The sequence below is a fragment of the Macrosteles quadrilineatus genome, unplaced genomic scaffold (genome assembly GCF_028750875.1).
Source record: "Macrosteles quadrilineatus isolate MER2022 unplaced genomic scaffold, UCM_ALF_1.0 Scaffold_6__1_contigs__length_79288215, whole genome shotgun sequence".
Lineage (NCBI taxonomy): Eukaryota > Metazoa > Arthropoda > Insecta > Hemiptera > Cicadellidae > Macrosteles > Macrosteles quadrilineatus.
This window is the reverse complement of record NW_026542599.1, coordinates 70,009,496-70,025,647: the sequence shown is the minus strand read 5'-3', so window position 1 is coordinate 70,025,647 and position 16,152 is coordinate 70,009,496. Positions and strand designations below refer to the sequence as shown.

Genomic DNA, 16,152 nt, shown 5'->3' with positions numbered 1-16,152 from the left:
TGAAGTAATGTGAAAAACAATCCCAGGCTCATGCCAAACTTACTAGGAAAAAAGTCTGTTATGAAAGTTTCAGCTCATTAAACACTTATTCTCATTAACTTTTCCACAAAAATACGCATTTTTTGTGTAGGTAACTCCCGTTGTAAAAATCCAACCTAACCCAATGCAATACAAATCTATGTCTTTCATATGTCCAAGTTGAAATTGAAAAAAATATTTTATCAATCATTTTGTAATAGTATTTTTAATGATTATTTATTGTAATCACTTGTGTAATCTACCCTCCCATAAACTTGTTACGCTTGTACTTTATTGGTGGTAAAGGTTAAACTGGCATTGCTACCCTCAGGTCGTCAATTTACTCGGATCCTTAAAAATTACAACACAAATCAAATTGTCTATTTCGATTTTCCACTACGATTGTGTATAATCCCAGATATATTTGGTCACAACTGATACCTTACTTAAATTACATATTTAGTTTTGAACTAAAATGTTTAAAATGCAACACAATTTAGACTGAACACAATCATTATCGAATATGTAATTGAAAAAAGTATACTTTTGTTTTGGAAATCCTTATTATGAGTCACGGTAGGGAGTGAGCTGCTGTAATGGTTAGAGCGTGGGACTTCGGTGCCTGAGGTCCCGGGTTCAAATCCCACCAAATCCCCGATGGATTTTATCTAAGTGATAATACCGCAACCCCTAGGTCTAGCCTGAAGTAATGTGAAAAACAATCCCGGGCTCGTACCAAGCGTTCTAGGACACAAAAGAAATTTTGAGTCACAAAATTGCTCGTATAAAATTGTTGAAACGAACAAAATAGTAAACTTTTTGAAAAATTAATACTTGGAAAATAAATAATACATTACACAATATGCTTAACGAAGAGGTCTCTAATATTATTGATGTAGCTTCTACCAATAACAATCTGTGCCTTAGTGGGACTTAAGAGTCTTTCGTATGACAAAGAGTCAATGATTTCCCTTAAGTACCTATTTTTATCTTTGTTCTTCTTCTCCATTAAGCTTGACGTATGGTCCGACCTGCTGCAGAGGAAAGGAAAACACACCGATTTAACCCTCCTACTTTCACTTTCAGTATTTTGTAAACACACTAAATTATTTTAAAGGAAAACATTGAATGGTGTTTGTATATCTTTCGCTTTGGGATTCTAAATTATCATTGAGATGTTATGATACTCTTGTGGTTGTAATATCTTTCATTTTACACAAATTACCAATTTATTGCTTATGAAACATACTTACATTTATTCTAGGCCATTAAATTTAGACTACTGGTTTATATCTTGCATAATTCCTTTTCCTGTTTCTAATAATTTGACGTTGTTCAATTTTCTTTCTATTTTTATTTAATCAACGTTGATACTAAGTTCTTTGAATCATATCTAATTGTATTCTTTTGTTTTTTCATGGTATTTGCCCCCTTTTTAATCTAACTTTATTTTTCTTTTAAAACCACAATACCACGCTAAATAAATAAAATGTTTTAGAAACCGTAGCAATGTCCTTTTTATAAGTTTAAACTTTTAAATATTATATGTATTTTATGCAATCTATTTTCATAAATAAATATTCATATTGGTCAGATGGCTCAGATGTTAAGATTGACTGTCAAAACGATTCCCTAGAGTACAAAATCTTGGTCACGGATATTACTAAAAAATTCAACTACCTTAGATCCAAGCATGGATGACGATCAAAATGTTAATTAGGTTTAAGATTTTTTACTGATATTTATTTTATAATTATGTGGAAATGACCAAATCTCACAAAAAAGTTGTGAAAGTTTTCCCAAAACCTTTTAAAATTCATATCACAATACAAATGTTATGTAAAGGGTGTTGCATAAACGTTTTGCCACAGGTTCCATTATTGCATAATGCAGCAATAACATCTGTTTTGAAAATTATGAATGATATTGCATTGCATCCAGTATAGCAGCTGCATAGCTGTAATCATAAAACCAGTTTTGGTTCAAGCATTATAAAACTATTAGCCATAAAATTGAATTATTCTTGTTGAACTTTTAGTAGTTCCACCAGAAACTGAAACTTTAGTTTTAGAAAGGTTATAAAGATTTATGTTAGACAGCCATTATTTACGAAGAAGAATATTTAAGTAATAAATCAGTTGTTTATTTATTGCCAACTAATAAGAACAAAAATATGTTACTATATGACAACGTCTTCACTTTTCAACTTTTAGAAAAATCCGTTTTAAATAAATCTTGTAGTTCGTAGCTCGGTTTAAAATAATAATTGAATTTAATTAGCTACGATGTACGATACCTAAAAGTTCGTATTATGAATTTTACTTTAAAAATAGATTAAAGTTTCTCAAGTAATCTCCAGTATTTTAATAGGCATCTAAAGATTGTATGAGTCAGTAGCGCTGAGGACTTTTAGCCCAGGGCAGTGTTGTCGTTGGTTCGGATCCTGTACCTGCCACTACACAGTACAGTTCATCTTTGAACTGTACCGGCTCACTCCTTTAGTGGATACGTTCCATGCACAGATCTTTGTGGACAGGCAAATGCAAAATAATTAACCTCTAAAAATATTGTTTAGTATTCTATGGTTTATTTTATTTCAGTCTGGCTTCAACACATGTTTTGGGGGTTTTCAATTTTACTACATGTGATTATTGTTTTGATAATATTAATATTGTGAAAAATGGTCAAGAAATACATTACAGTTTTTTCCTAATTCATTTGCATTTATTTGTTGGTGATTTTCTCTATAGATTATGTAATTGTATTTTAAAGTTATATAAAGGACTTTCTCATTCTTCGACAATACTAACCTCAAGACTAAATTCAAGATTGGTAAGATATAATTAATTATTCATGGTAATCTCTATTCAGTTCCATTACATCAAGCCTAAAACTATTCTCTCCACTTTAAATTCCCTAATAATTTCATTGGTCCTTCGAGCCTCGGATGAAAGAATCAAGAATATGGATATTCAAAACTACTAATATTGTACATTGTTATTTGTTATTTCATCAAGATATTCAAAATTAAATCTTTAAAATCTACTAATGTTTACATGGACAAATTGGAATGTTTGATTCTGTTGCCTTAGTAACAATATTACTACCCCTTTCTATCTTTGCCTTTACAACCACATTTTTCCAATCAGCTCATTAGAACATTCCTTTAATATACAAAATGATGTATCAAACCTTTGTCAGATTTTCTAACCTAATCAAAGTTCGTCTCAATAATATTCTTTCATTTATTGACACTATATCAGAAAATGATCATGTTGAATTAGTTGATCAACAAAAAGTTAATTCCTATAAAAGTGAAGTCAATGAAAAGCGTTGTGAATTTAATGAACACATTAGAAAATTACTGGACGTGCCGAATCTGCCTGGTGACTATGATGAACAAGATCTAATTGATCGACAGGAGGAAATAAATGAACTTTGTATCAGCATAGAAAGTAAAATAAATTCTTATCTTTTGGAAAGTAAAGGCAATGATGACAATCAATCTATTACCTCTCATCTCAATGAACGGGAACACTCTAACATGTCTGTGGTGCGCTTACCGAAAATAGAATTAAAAAACTTTAATGGTGACTCAAACTTGGTTAGCCTTCATCAACCTCTTTGATGCCACAATTCATTCAAATTCATCTCTCTCGAATGTGGCTAAATTTCAATATCTACTTAGTACTTTATCTGGTGAAGCACTCAATCTGGTCAAATCCCTACCCATCTCTGAAGCAAACTACACCATCGCGTACAACATGTTGCGAGATCGTTACCATTCAGTGCGAAGGCTTTCATCTCTCCACATCAATAAAATCATTGATTTGCCTAGTGTTAGTTTTTCCTCTACTAAGGATCTCAGAAACTTGCTAAACTCTTTTAATGAAAATTCCCAAGCTCTAACAGCATTAGGCTGTGATGTAGTGGAAAACAATCCTCTCTTAGCATCAATGCTATTACGAAAACTAGACTCAAAATTGTTAAATAAATATGAATCTTCAAGAAATGACTCTGAATCTCTACCCTCAGTCAATGAAGTAATAACTTTTCTCTCAAATCATTGTGCACATGCTGAAGATGTTTCCATGCACTCACCCAATAGTAGTAAATGGGTCAAACCTCACTCAAATATCCCACCTTTGTCCAACCTCAACCGCAAAAATGAAATGACTCATCCCAGACCATTTACCCTTGCATCAACACAAAGCTCCACTGATTTCCCTTGCTTCGTTTGCTCTAAACCTGGACACAAAGTATATTCCTGTACTTTATTCAAAGAAAAATCTCCTCAAGAACGGCATGAATTAATCAAATCCAAGCAACGTTGTTTCTCTTGTCTTGGAAATCACAAAGTCAGTATCTGCAAATCGAAAAACTCTTGTTTTAAATGTCATAAAAATCACCACACCCTGTTACATTTAGAACCATCGAAAGACCTCACATCAAGAAATTCTGTATCATGTTCATCTTCATCTCAAAGTCAAAATGAATTTGCTGGAGTATCAACAAATTTTTCTCGACCTCAAAAGAACACCACTGTTTTATTAGCAACTGTATTGGTAAAGTTGGTGTCTAGGCAAGGTGTTACTCATGTCTTCAGAGCTCTAATCGACTCGTGCAGTCAATGTGATTTCATAACAGAAAGAGCAGCCCAACTGTTGGGAATTAAACGTCAAAAGTCAACTCTTCGTGTTAATGGAATCAATCAGTCTCTTACATCCCCAAAGGGAATGGGCTATGTGGACATCGAAACACTAAATGGGAACAAAGTTTCAGAAAATCATCCAATGTTGATTTTAGATAAGATTACCTCGGACATGCCAAGATCTCCTCTTGATCCAAATCTATTGGAACTAGTGAAACCCTATACCCTAGCTGACCCTACTTTCCACCGCCCTGGGCCTGTTGACGTTTTACTAGGTGGTGGTTTATTTCCAATCATTTTCACCGGAGAGAAACGACAACTTGGGCCTAACCTACCATTTGTAATGAACACAGTGTTTGGTTACACTCTCTTGGGACATGCTCCATGTGAGAGTAATTCTAAATATAACAAAGATTCTTCTCGCCTCACAACTATGTTAAATGTCTCTGAATTTGATCTTCATTCCTCTTTACAACGGTATTGGCAGCATGAAGAACCTCCCAGACAGACCGAATATAAAGTTTCAAATAAAAAACATTTTGTAAAAACACATTCTAGAGAACCCTCTGGCAGATACTGTGTTAGACTGCCATTCAAACCTAATCACCATCATCTCGGCAACTCTAGTAACAACACCAAAACAAGATTATTTATACCAGAAGAGAAATTTAAAACTCAACCTTATTTCAAAGAAGCAATCCAGAAACCTCGTCTTGTACCTCCTCATTCAGCAGATCCATCAGACCTATCTACACCAACACCTGAACACCTTCTGCATAGTACATCTCATACGATAAATAAACTCAAAAGATGGCATCGATGGAGACTACCTTCATACTTTACAAGAGCGCAACAAGTGGAACAAACAAACACCAAACTTGAAAGTTGGAGATCTCGTTGTGATTCAAGACATCCTTACACCTCCAATGTGTTGGCCACTGGCTAGAATTGTTGAAACTCACCCTGGTTCAGATGACATTACAAGAGTTGTGACTGTGCGTACGAAGAGTGGCCTTCTCACTAGACCGGCAATCGAGGTTTTCCCACTGCCTATACTTGAAGACTAAATTTTATTACAGTTCCGCCCCTTTTGTTGCTTTAACTTTCTCTGTTTTAATTAGGCCTACTGTTTCTGTACTCACTTGTTAAATTAATTAATTGAACCTGCGGTTCAAGGGGCCCGGCATGTTTAGTATTCTATGGTTTATTTTATTTCAGTCTGGTTATTTTATTTCAGTCTGGCTTCAACACATGTTTTGGGGGTTTTCAATTTTACTACATGTGATTATTGTTTTGATAATATTAATATTGTGAAAAATGGTCAAGAAATACATTACAGTTTTTTCCTAATTCATTTGCATTTATTTGTTGGTGATTTTCTCTATAGATTATGTAATTGTATTTTAAAGTTATATAAAGGACTTTCTCATTCTTCGACAATACTAACCTCAAGACTAAATTCAAGATTGGTAAGATATAATTAATTATTCATGGTAATCTCTATTCAGTTCCATTACATCAAGCCTAAAACTATTCTCTCCACTTTAAATTCCCTAATAATTTCAAATATACTATTGAAATAATTATTTTTCAGTCAAAAACTCCAACGTAAAGTTTTACAATATTGCCAGACAATTATTACCTACAATCTTAAGACAAAAAATTCAAGAATAATGACAATGTATGTTTTAACTATATGTAAATGTAATTATTACTATCGAGTTGTATTCGACTCGCTATCTTCACACTGATAACATGAATATCATGAAGACTGTGTACAAAGCAAGGGCAACGAAGGGACAAACAACCCTAACAATGGAACAGGAGGGTCTTGTGCTACAAGAGATTATCTACAATCAGGGCACATTGAGTCCAAATTGTGTCTTTGGTGAGTCTAATACAGGGTGTGAGAGAAGGCAGTTCACCGTTTGCAAAATCAAATCAAAATATTCTTTAATCACTTGACGGAATTTAAACCTATCAAATTTTTACAAAGGGAACTCTGAGATTTATTTTAATTTTATAAGTACAAATTTGTTGTTGAATGAATGTGTTGTAGTAGTTCTACGCAACGAACCTCATTGGTCCAAACTAGTACTCATAACAAAACAGTGCTAGTAAGTCAGTGGTTATGTAAGTAAACAATACTGTAACGTGAATCATTTTAATTCTAAAAACTGTATTGAAAATGCTAGTTTAAGAACAGTCGCGAGTAAAATTTAAAAAAAATCCTCTGTTGAATATGTATGATTAGTTAAAATGTTTGCAGTTAAATCAAGGTAGAAATAGCGTCAAAGCTACATGGGTAATCGAATATTCATAAAGTTGTATTTTATTCCCTGCGTTGCAAAACAGCTGGTAGTGAGTCATTAACTATTCGTGTTGATATCGACTAACAGTAAGCCTGGTCTCTGGGAGGTTCAATACCTGCATGTCATTGGGATTATCTGACTCTTTGTTGACGGTTTATATTGGATTCGTAGTTAATTAATTATGATAGGTATAAATTATAAATAATATCACCACCACAAACCTGCAGAAACCTCAATCTCCATTTACATGGGTGGATTTTGACTAGAATGTTCTTCTAAAATGTGTAGTTTTAATCAAAATGGCAGCCATTTTCATTATTTAAGATGAGCAATCATGATAAAGTCTAGACACCCCCAGTTAACTTTACAAATTAAATATTTTAATACTGACCAAAAGGTGAATTCTATTTTTTCATAAAGGTATGCTGAGTTTAGTTTTCCTGCTATAACCTGTTAAATAAACGGTATCAGCATTCTGACACATACTTTCTCCCATAAGTTTGTCAAAAACCTTTATCATATGTATGTGGTGAGAGTAAATATACGCAAATGGGATTTGTACAATTTTGTTAAGAATTTAAAGGACTATAACATGCTAAATTTTTATCAAAATCGTTCGGGCCATTTTTGGGAAAATCCGATTTTTCTGTTATTTTATGGGGGTTTTATGGGAAAATGACATAATTTACAATAACCGTAATTTTTACAGAAATGGGATTTGTACCATTTTGTTCAGAATATAAAGGACTATAACATACTAAATGTTTATCAAAATCGTTCGGGCCATTTTTGGGAAAATCATATGTTTCCGATATTTTATGGGGTTTTATGGGAAAATCCCCATTAAAAATAAAAATTTCTAAAAAATAAAAAAAACTATAAAACTATAAGGACTATAACATACTATGTTAAATCAAAACCGGATTTTTTTCTAAAATCCTATTTTTCGTTAATTTATGGGGTTTTTATGGGAAAATAACATATTTGACTATAACTTTTGAACCGTAATTTTTACAGATATGGGATTTGTACCATTTTATTCAGAATTTAAAGGGCTACAACATACTAAATTTTTATCAAAATCGTTCGGGCCATTTTCGAGAAAATCCGATTTTTCCGGTTTTTTATGGGTTTTTATGGGAAAATTCCCATTAAAAATAAAAATTTCAAAAAAATGAAAAAAACGCCTGGAGATACCATGGATTAGAACCTACATACCAAATTTCATCGAAATCGGACTACAGGTGTGGTCTCTAGCTCTGTACACATCCAGACACACAGACACACACACACACACACACACACACACACACACAGACATCACTTCGAAAACCACTTTTTTGGGTCCAGGGGGACCCAAAACGAATATATCCACTCAAAACTCAAACTCGAAAATTTTGACGAAAACAATACTTTCTCCATATACTATGGTATAGGGGGAGAAAGTAAATAAACGGTATCAGCATTCTGACACATACTTTCTCCCATAAGTTTGTCAACAACCTTTATCATGTGTAAGCGGTGAAAGTAAATATATGGAAATGTAATTTGTACGATTTTGTTCAGAATTTAAAGGACTACATACTAATTTTTTTCAAAATCGTTCGGGCCATTTTTGTGAAAATCAGATTTTTCCGTTATTTTATGGGGTTTTTATGGGAAAATAACAAAATTTAAAATAACTTTTAAACCGTAATTTTTACAGAAATGGGATTTGCACAATTTTTTCAGAATATAAAGGACTATAACATACTAAATGTTTTATCAAAATCGTTCGGGCCGTTTTTGGGAAAATTCTATTTTTCCGTTATTTTATGGGAAAATCCCCATTAAAAATCCAAATTTCTAAAAAATTTAAAAAACTATCAAAATTGTAAGGACCATAACATACTATGTTGAATAAAAACAGGTTTTTTTTTTAAATCCTATTTTTCGTTATTTTATGGGGTTTTTATGGGAAAATAACATAATTTACCATAACTTTTGAACCGTAATTTTTAGAGAAATGGGGTTTTCACCAGTTTGTTCAGAATTTAAAGGGCTACAACATACTAAATTTATATCAAAATCGTTCGGGCCATTTTTGAGAAAATTCGATTTTTCCGGTTTTTTATGGGTTTTTATGGGAAAATCCCCATTAAAAATCAAAATTTCAAAAAAATGAAAAAAACGCCTGGAGATACCATAGATTAGAACCTACATACCAAATTTCATCGAAATCGGACCACAGGTGTAGTCTCTAGGTCTGTACACATCCAGACACACAGACACACACACACACACACACACACACACACACACAGACATCACTTCGAAAACCACTTTTTTGGGTCCAGGGGGACCCAAAACGAATATATCCACTCATAACTCAAACTCGAAAATTTTGACGAAAACAATACTTTCTCCATATACTATGGTATAGGGGGAGAAAGTAATTAATAGGGGATATTCCAAAATGACTGCCATTTTGATTAGGGGTGCGATATTGACCTCTAGTTTGTGCCATTTAATTTGTCTTGAGAAACCATTTAAAATGAGGGGTCACATGATAGGTGTTTACTTTTAAAAATTTGGAAATACCCCATTTTGGGGGCCGGGTACAAGTTCTAACTTTAATGAAAAAGTGCATTTTTTTATGTTGTAAACATGTGCCGAGTTTGGTTTTCCCACTGCCACACGTTATAAAGTCCAGACTTTATCATGATTGCTCATGTTAAATTAAAATGACTGCCATTTTGATTAGGCGTGCGATATTGACCTCTGGTTTGCGCCATTCAATTTCTCTTAATAAACCCTTTAAAATGAGGGGTCACATGATAGGTGTTTACATTTGAAAATTTGGGGCTGCCCCCAAAATACCCCATTTTGGGGGCTGGGGCAAAGTTGTAACTTTGATGAAAAAGTGCAATTTCTTATGTTGTAAATATGTGTCGAGTTAGGTTTTCCTATTGCAACGCGTTAAAAAGTTAACTAGGGGTATCCACACATTTGCCCAACCTGTATATATTTTATTTGGGGTTAGTTTAGGAAAAGGTGAAAAATAACGTCCAAAATGTGTTTACCGTACTCGTATGGTAATCCCGCATTCGACTTCGCCCAGTAATGACTACACTCGTCCAGTAAACACCTATTTTCCGGACTAGTAACGTACCATACTATTTTAGTATTATTCATATACTGAACTTACGAAAAATTCAAGAAGGTTTTCATTTGAGTTAATATCTTGTAAAATTTTCGTCCATCAATACTATTTGAACACTTCCATAAGTACATAGAATTGAGTTTCAGTAGTGAGTAGTTGATTATTTATAGAAATAATTTTTATTTTTATTTCTACTATCTTTCCATATACTATATTATGGTATTTAATTTGACAAACAATAGCCTATGTTACTAAAAAATGCATCCAGAATGTCCAGTGAACAAAAAAAGACATTATAACATTAAAGTAGTTTTGAATTGTTCGTAAGCAAAACACAATTCACGATTTACTGAACAAATATATCAGTAGATATTACCAACCGTTTTCAAACATTATTACCAAAGAAACAATAAAGCTATGGAAACACTTTACATAAACAACCCGAACTTTTAATTTCCGACTCCATTCTTTAATCGAGAAGTGCAGCTTGCATTGATTTACCCTACAATAATATTCACTAGGACTTGAAAATCGCTTAAGGAAATTTAGTTGGTAGCTATGAAATCATTCTTTGAACCATTTCCCCCCCAATATGGTTGTTTCATGTGTCTAGACTCATTAAAGATAACCATTTAAGTTTATTACCTTTTTAAATTAAAAGAATATAATTCCTTAAAAATTATTAAAGAATGGTCGTTTGATATTGTTTAAGATGATCTCAAATATTTTTGCAAATTTACTTAAATAAGATACAAAACAATGTTAAATGTTTCAGGAAGCACGTTTTCTATATACTTATGTTATATAAGGGGTTACTGTTGACATATGGCAAAATGTAATGTTTTGGAAGTCAAAAATGGGAAAAGCTATTTGTTATCTCGTAAAACCCCTTTTCACATAGTCCAATCATGCTTTTTCATGAACTCGTTCAAATAAAAATGTAGGTTTACACGTTTGTTTTTGTGCTTATGGACACAAATAGGCCCTATATGTATGAATTTGAACAGATTGTGATTTTGGTCTCGTGGGGACATCACAATAAGAATACCTTATTATCCCTATGTGCTTATTGGTCGCTATATGGGAAATCCGCTAAAAGTAAATAAATCGGTCCTGGGTGTATCCTGGTTGTCGTCTTCCCATGCCACATTCATTATTAGCTAATTCCCTAAAGGGGAATTTGCTCAAATAAACAACAAGAACCTCCAGTAACTATAAGCCATGTATCCAGGATGTTGATCACTCCTAGAGTCTGCAGTCGTTTTATTGAGCCCCAGAGTATTCAATGATACCCTTGGTGGTACTCGGACTCAGACATTCAGCTGACTACAACGTAGACACTGTAGCAACGTAGACACTGTAGCAACGTAGACACCGTAGCAACGTAGACACTAACAACGTAGATTTATACAACGTAGATTTATACAACGTAGACGATGTATAAACGTAGATTCATGGTACACTATCGTCCACAGTTGTGTAGACTGACTTTTATTAGCGGATTTCCCATATTGCTAATAAGCTATAACTGGACCTGGGACCGATATCTGTTTTCATTTTGATGACATCGAAGACCAAAAGTAAAAAAAAAACTATTCGTGTGTATAGATAACTTATATATTTGTGTGTGTGTGTGTGTGTGAGAGAGAGTACGTCACCAAATAACGCTAGTAAAGATCGTCGAATTTTGATTAATTTTAGTAGTGATAACCTACGTTTATTATAACGAGTCCATGAACCAGCATGAGCTTATGGGGTGGAAATTAGTTTTCTATATTTTTTTTACTCCCACAACATAAGATTTTGAAATTTCTTTCAAATCAATTTGTTGCTTAAAATAATTAATAATTTAGCAGGCCTACTGAAGCCTTGTTTGTACATCTAATGGTTACAAAGAAAGTAATTTTTTTTAAATTCCCATTATTTTTTCTTACGAAGAATAGAATAAATATTGTAGTTTGCTCGTTTTATGGATATAGTAAATATGTTAAATTAAAATTTGGAAAATTTGTATATTTCATACTAAGCTATAAATATTTCAATCATTTCAATAAAAACCAATACTTTATTATATTTCCTGTAGCAGCAAACCCAAGCACTCTTTTAATTGATGCTATTAAGATACAAAATTACATGTGACAATTGAGAATATTTTTGTGAAATACCAACCAGCTCACTGGTAATTTGCTTAGTCTGAGGATTTGCCTTGGCGGATGTATAAAAAATAGTAGACTCTGTGCAAGTATGCAGTAGTTAGGTTTTTAGTTTATTTCCAAGAAACGGCTATTTTATTACTATTATACTGTATTACTACTGTATAAAAAATACTATAAAGTAATAAGAATTTGTATAAAGATAAGCTATGATGGAACTGCTGACACGATGTCCTTAAATAAAATCACCCTGTATCAGATAGCTGCTCCGTTTATTTATCTGAATGTGGATCAGTATATTTTGATCTCCAATGTCCCACAACTGTTCCCTTGGGACGTCTTGACCGAGAAGCAAACTTGGAACTTGCAACTTCTCGATTTATCGCTATGTGGTCAATCTTGTATACAAATAAAACCAACAAAACATCCTTCGCAATACAACAAATGCAAATTCAACCAACAAAACATCCTTCGCAATACAACAAATACAAATACAACCAACAAAACATCCTTCGCAATACAACAAATGCAAATTCAACCAACAAAACATCCTTCGCAATACAACAAATACAAAAAGTCAAATAACACTTGTTATATATTTACACTTATACTGTTTACTCACAAGACGGTAAATACATGTAAAAGATGGTATGGGGATCTATTTCGATTGGACACTCCAATCATCATCGGAGTCACATTGTGTCTGATGATCATTGGAGTGTCCAATCGAAATCGATTTCCTCTTCCTCATCATCTTTCATAATTGTGTATAATGTATTTATTGTCTTGTGAGTAAACCGTATAAGTGTAAATATATGATTGGAAGTGTTACCTATTTGACGTATTTTTTTGTGCTTTTAGGTAATTTAATAACACGTACGATGCTGAACAAGAAGTTATTAAATAAATACAAATACAACCAACATCCTTCGCAAACATATCTAGGGTGAATCTGGTTTGATGTCCACTACTTATTATAGACAAACCGTTAGTCTAACAATGATTAAATAAATATTTTCCCCACTCAACCTTAAGGAACCTAAACATGTTTTTTTTTTATACAAAAAGTACCAAAACCAAAGTTTGACTGGCTCAAATGTCACTACTTTCAAATACAAACTAATGTCATACTGTACAACGTTTTAAGATCATAGCCACTGGTTTCTTTCTGTATGTTGGAGCATTTCTCCTAGTCCTTCGTCTACATGGGACCATCGATATATGGGACTAGCCCGGGCCTTAAACCATTGGTGAGTCTCCAGTTAGACAAAGGGTCTCAAGACAGGTTCCATTATACAGACTGTAGCAACAGTTACGTAGGTTCAGTAGCGTGTGAGATCACAGGGTTTATCTGTTGATGTTGTCAATACCTTGAAATTTTCTTCTCAGGATAGTATAGAATGTTCTCTTTGCGAAGATGTGTAACCAATTCTTTTTACCAATTAAACATAATATGTTAAATCTCTCCCTCCCTCCATTATCAAAAACATTTACCAATATCAAATTGAAAAATAAAAAGCTCCACTAGTTTTTATATTTGTTTTTATTTGAGTATTATTTAATATTTTTAACATTAAAACAAAAAGGAAACTGAAACAACTTTTGGATAAGACGTATTTCAAAAGATAATGTGATTCTCGAACAAAAGACATTCCAGCAACACAGAACCACTTAAAGTCAATAGTCTCGTGTAGATCTAATATTTTCCAAGAGGAACGATTCGTATGAAGGATCGACGGAAATCCTCCATCAACCGTTTGACAGGTTACTTCCAAACTTCCTCCCTCATATCAACCTTGTTCCTGTTCTATAAGTTGATCTTCGAAAGTAGTACAATTTATTTTTATAGCACATTTCGTCATTTACTCATCGTTTGATCATAAACTGTGTTGTCAGTTTCGTTGTGGTATATTTTTAAATTTAAGTAAACTAACTAAAAGAGGCTTAAATTTTCAAATCGATGCCAGGGTTCACAACGACTTTAGCGATATCGGGTTAGGTTAGGTTAGAATGTCAACATGGTTTAGATACGCCATGGTTCCATCATAACCTCTTCTAACACAAGGCTGCGGAGGTGTGGCAACGTCGCACTGGGACATATTGCCATAGTAACATAGCGCAGACGCCCCATTATTAGTGCAGCAGCTTCATAGGCCGTGGCTGCGGCGTTGCCACTTCTACCTTGTCGCGGTCTTAGAGGAAGTCATGGCTCCAGCACGAAAACGCTGTAAATGTTAACTACGAGGTAATTTGAACGTCTCTATCTAGTTGTTAATTTAAATGATGCAGAGGTCATTCCATCATAACCTTAAAACACCATTGCTCATTATTTTGGACAGAAACATTAGGCAAATCTCTATTTACATAAAGTGGTCAACGTTTATTCAACGTGAAAGGTATACGCGTTCTCATTTATTGTAAGAATTAAGTAATTGTGCTAGACTGATATATCCATCCCTCAATAACTCTGTCAATCATTTATTTAACCACCACACTGAAGAATCATTTCATTTGATACCCTCCTGTCTGACAGAATCATATCAGGTATTAAGTCATATGTTGACCTAATACTGTGTGGGGTTTGGCAAATAAGAGGGGAGAGGGTCCCATTGATCATAGTTCAGGTTTACCACATCAGAGAGATCTTCATTGCTGCTTGCATACATAGTCTGACTGAGTTCTAATATCTACTATAGAGTGACCTCAGATCGTATATAGGCGCAGAGTTAAATAAGGCCACTAGTAGCATGTTGTTCTACATTTGGAGAAATGTTCAATCTTACATAATTTACCTAATTTTAACCAACTACGAAGTTTTATCTACAACAAAAATTACACTTCTTAATAAGTGATAACGTCATGGTTGGACACAACGAATAAAAATATGTACAGTACTAGTTTGTGTAGGCTTAATGTTTTTATTCGTTGATTGGTCTATTTGGAGGGTACTAATTGACTGTGTATTTTCCAAACTAAGCTAAAATATATTTTTTTTACTAAGATTTTTTTCTGAAAGTAAGTAGAGTTCTAACTAAAGTTTTCTCTAAAACCAGATATTACAGATCTCATGGTAACCACATGACGTGTGGTTTCCAAAGACTTGACGTGTAAGTTAATATTTGATCAAGGCAGCAGTGTGTTCTGTATGTGTATTATTTGACATGTTAAATACAAGGTGGAACGTTTACACTGGATTCGTTAGGTAACCACCTGTTCTCACGTGACTTACTTTGTAAATGATAAAATATAAAAAAATACTTAGGTAAATAATAAGTTTAAATATTGATCAAGATGGCTATGCTTCATTTGTTTGAATTTACCTTGACGCGTAGGAATCGTAGTATGACGTTAGTTTTATAAGGTTGTCTTAGAAAATGTATCTATTTTATGTATGAAAATTGTAAAACAGAGTTAATGGGCAAATCTCAATATAAAAAAAAAAAAACTAGCTAAACTATGTCTGCTGTGGTTACACGTTTTACATTATTTATAAGAGTTATCTTTCAAATTCTACCATCGTAATTGTTTCCAGTCAACCATATACAATGTACAACTAAATTTTGGAAAAACTACATTGCATTTATTAAGATTCATCAATGTGTGAGGTACGTAAAGATGTTAGTAGTTTACTAACATTGTCTGGTGGCGTGAAGAATATTGTCTAATGGTTTAGGAAACATTGTTAGGTGGTTTAGGAAACATTGTTAGGTGGTTTAGGAAACATTGTTAGGTGGTTTAGGAAACATTGTTAGGTGGCTTAGGAAACATTGTTAGGTGGTTTAGGAAACATTGTTAGGTGGTTTAGGAAACATTGTTAGGTGGCTTAGGAAACATTGTTAGGTGGTTTAGGAAACATTGTTAGGTGGTTTAGGAAAC

At 33.3% G+C, this 16,152-nt stretch overlaps 1 pseudogene; it reads left to right on the top strand.

Annotated features, from left to right (window-relative positions):
• LOC128996296 (sodium channel protein 60E-like) overlaps nucleotides 1-16,152 on the top strand; it is a 320,829-nt pseudogene that overhangs the window by 196,818 nt on the left and 107,859 nt on the right.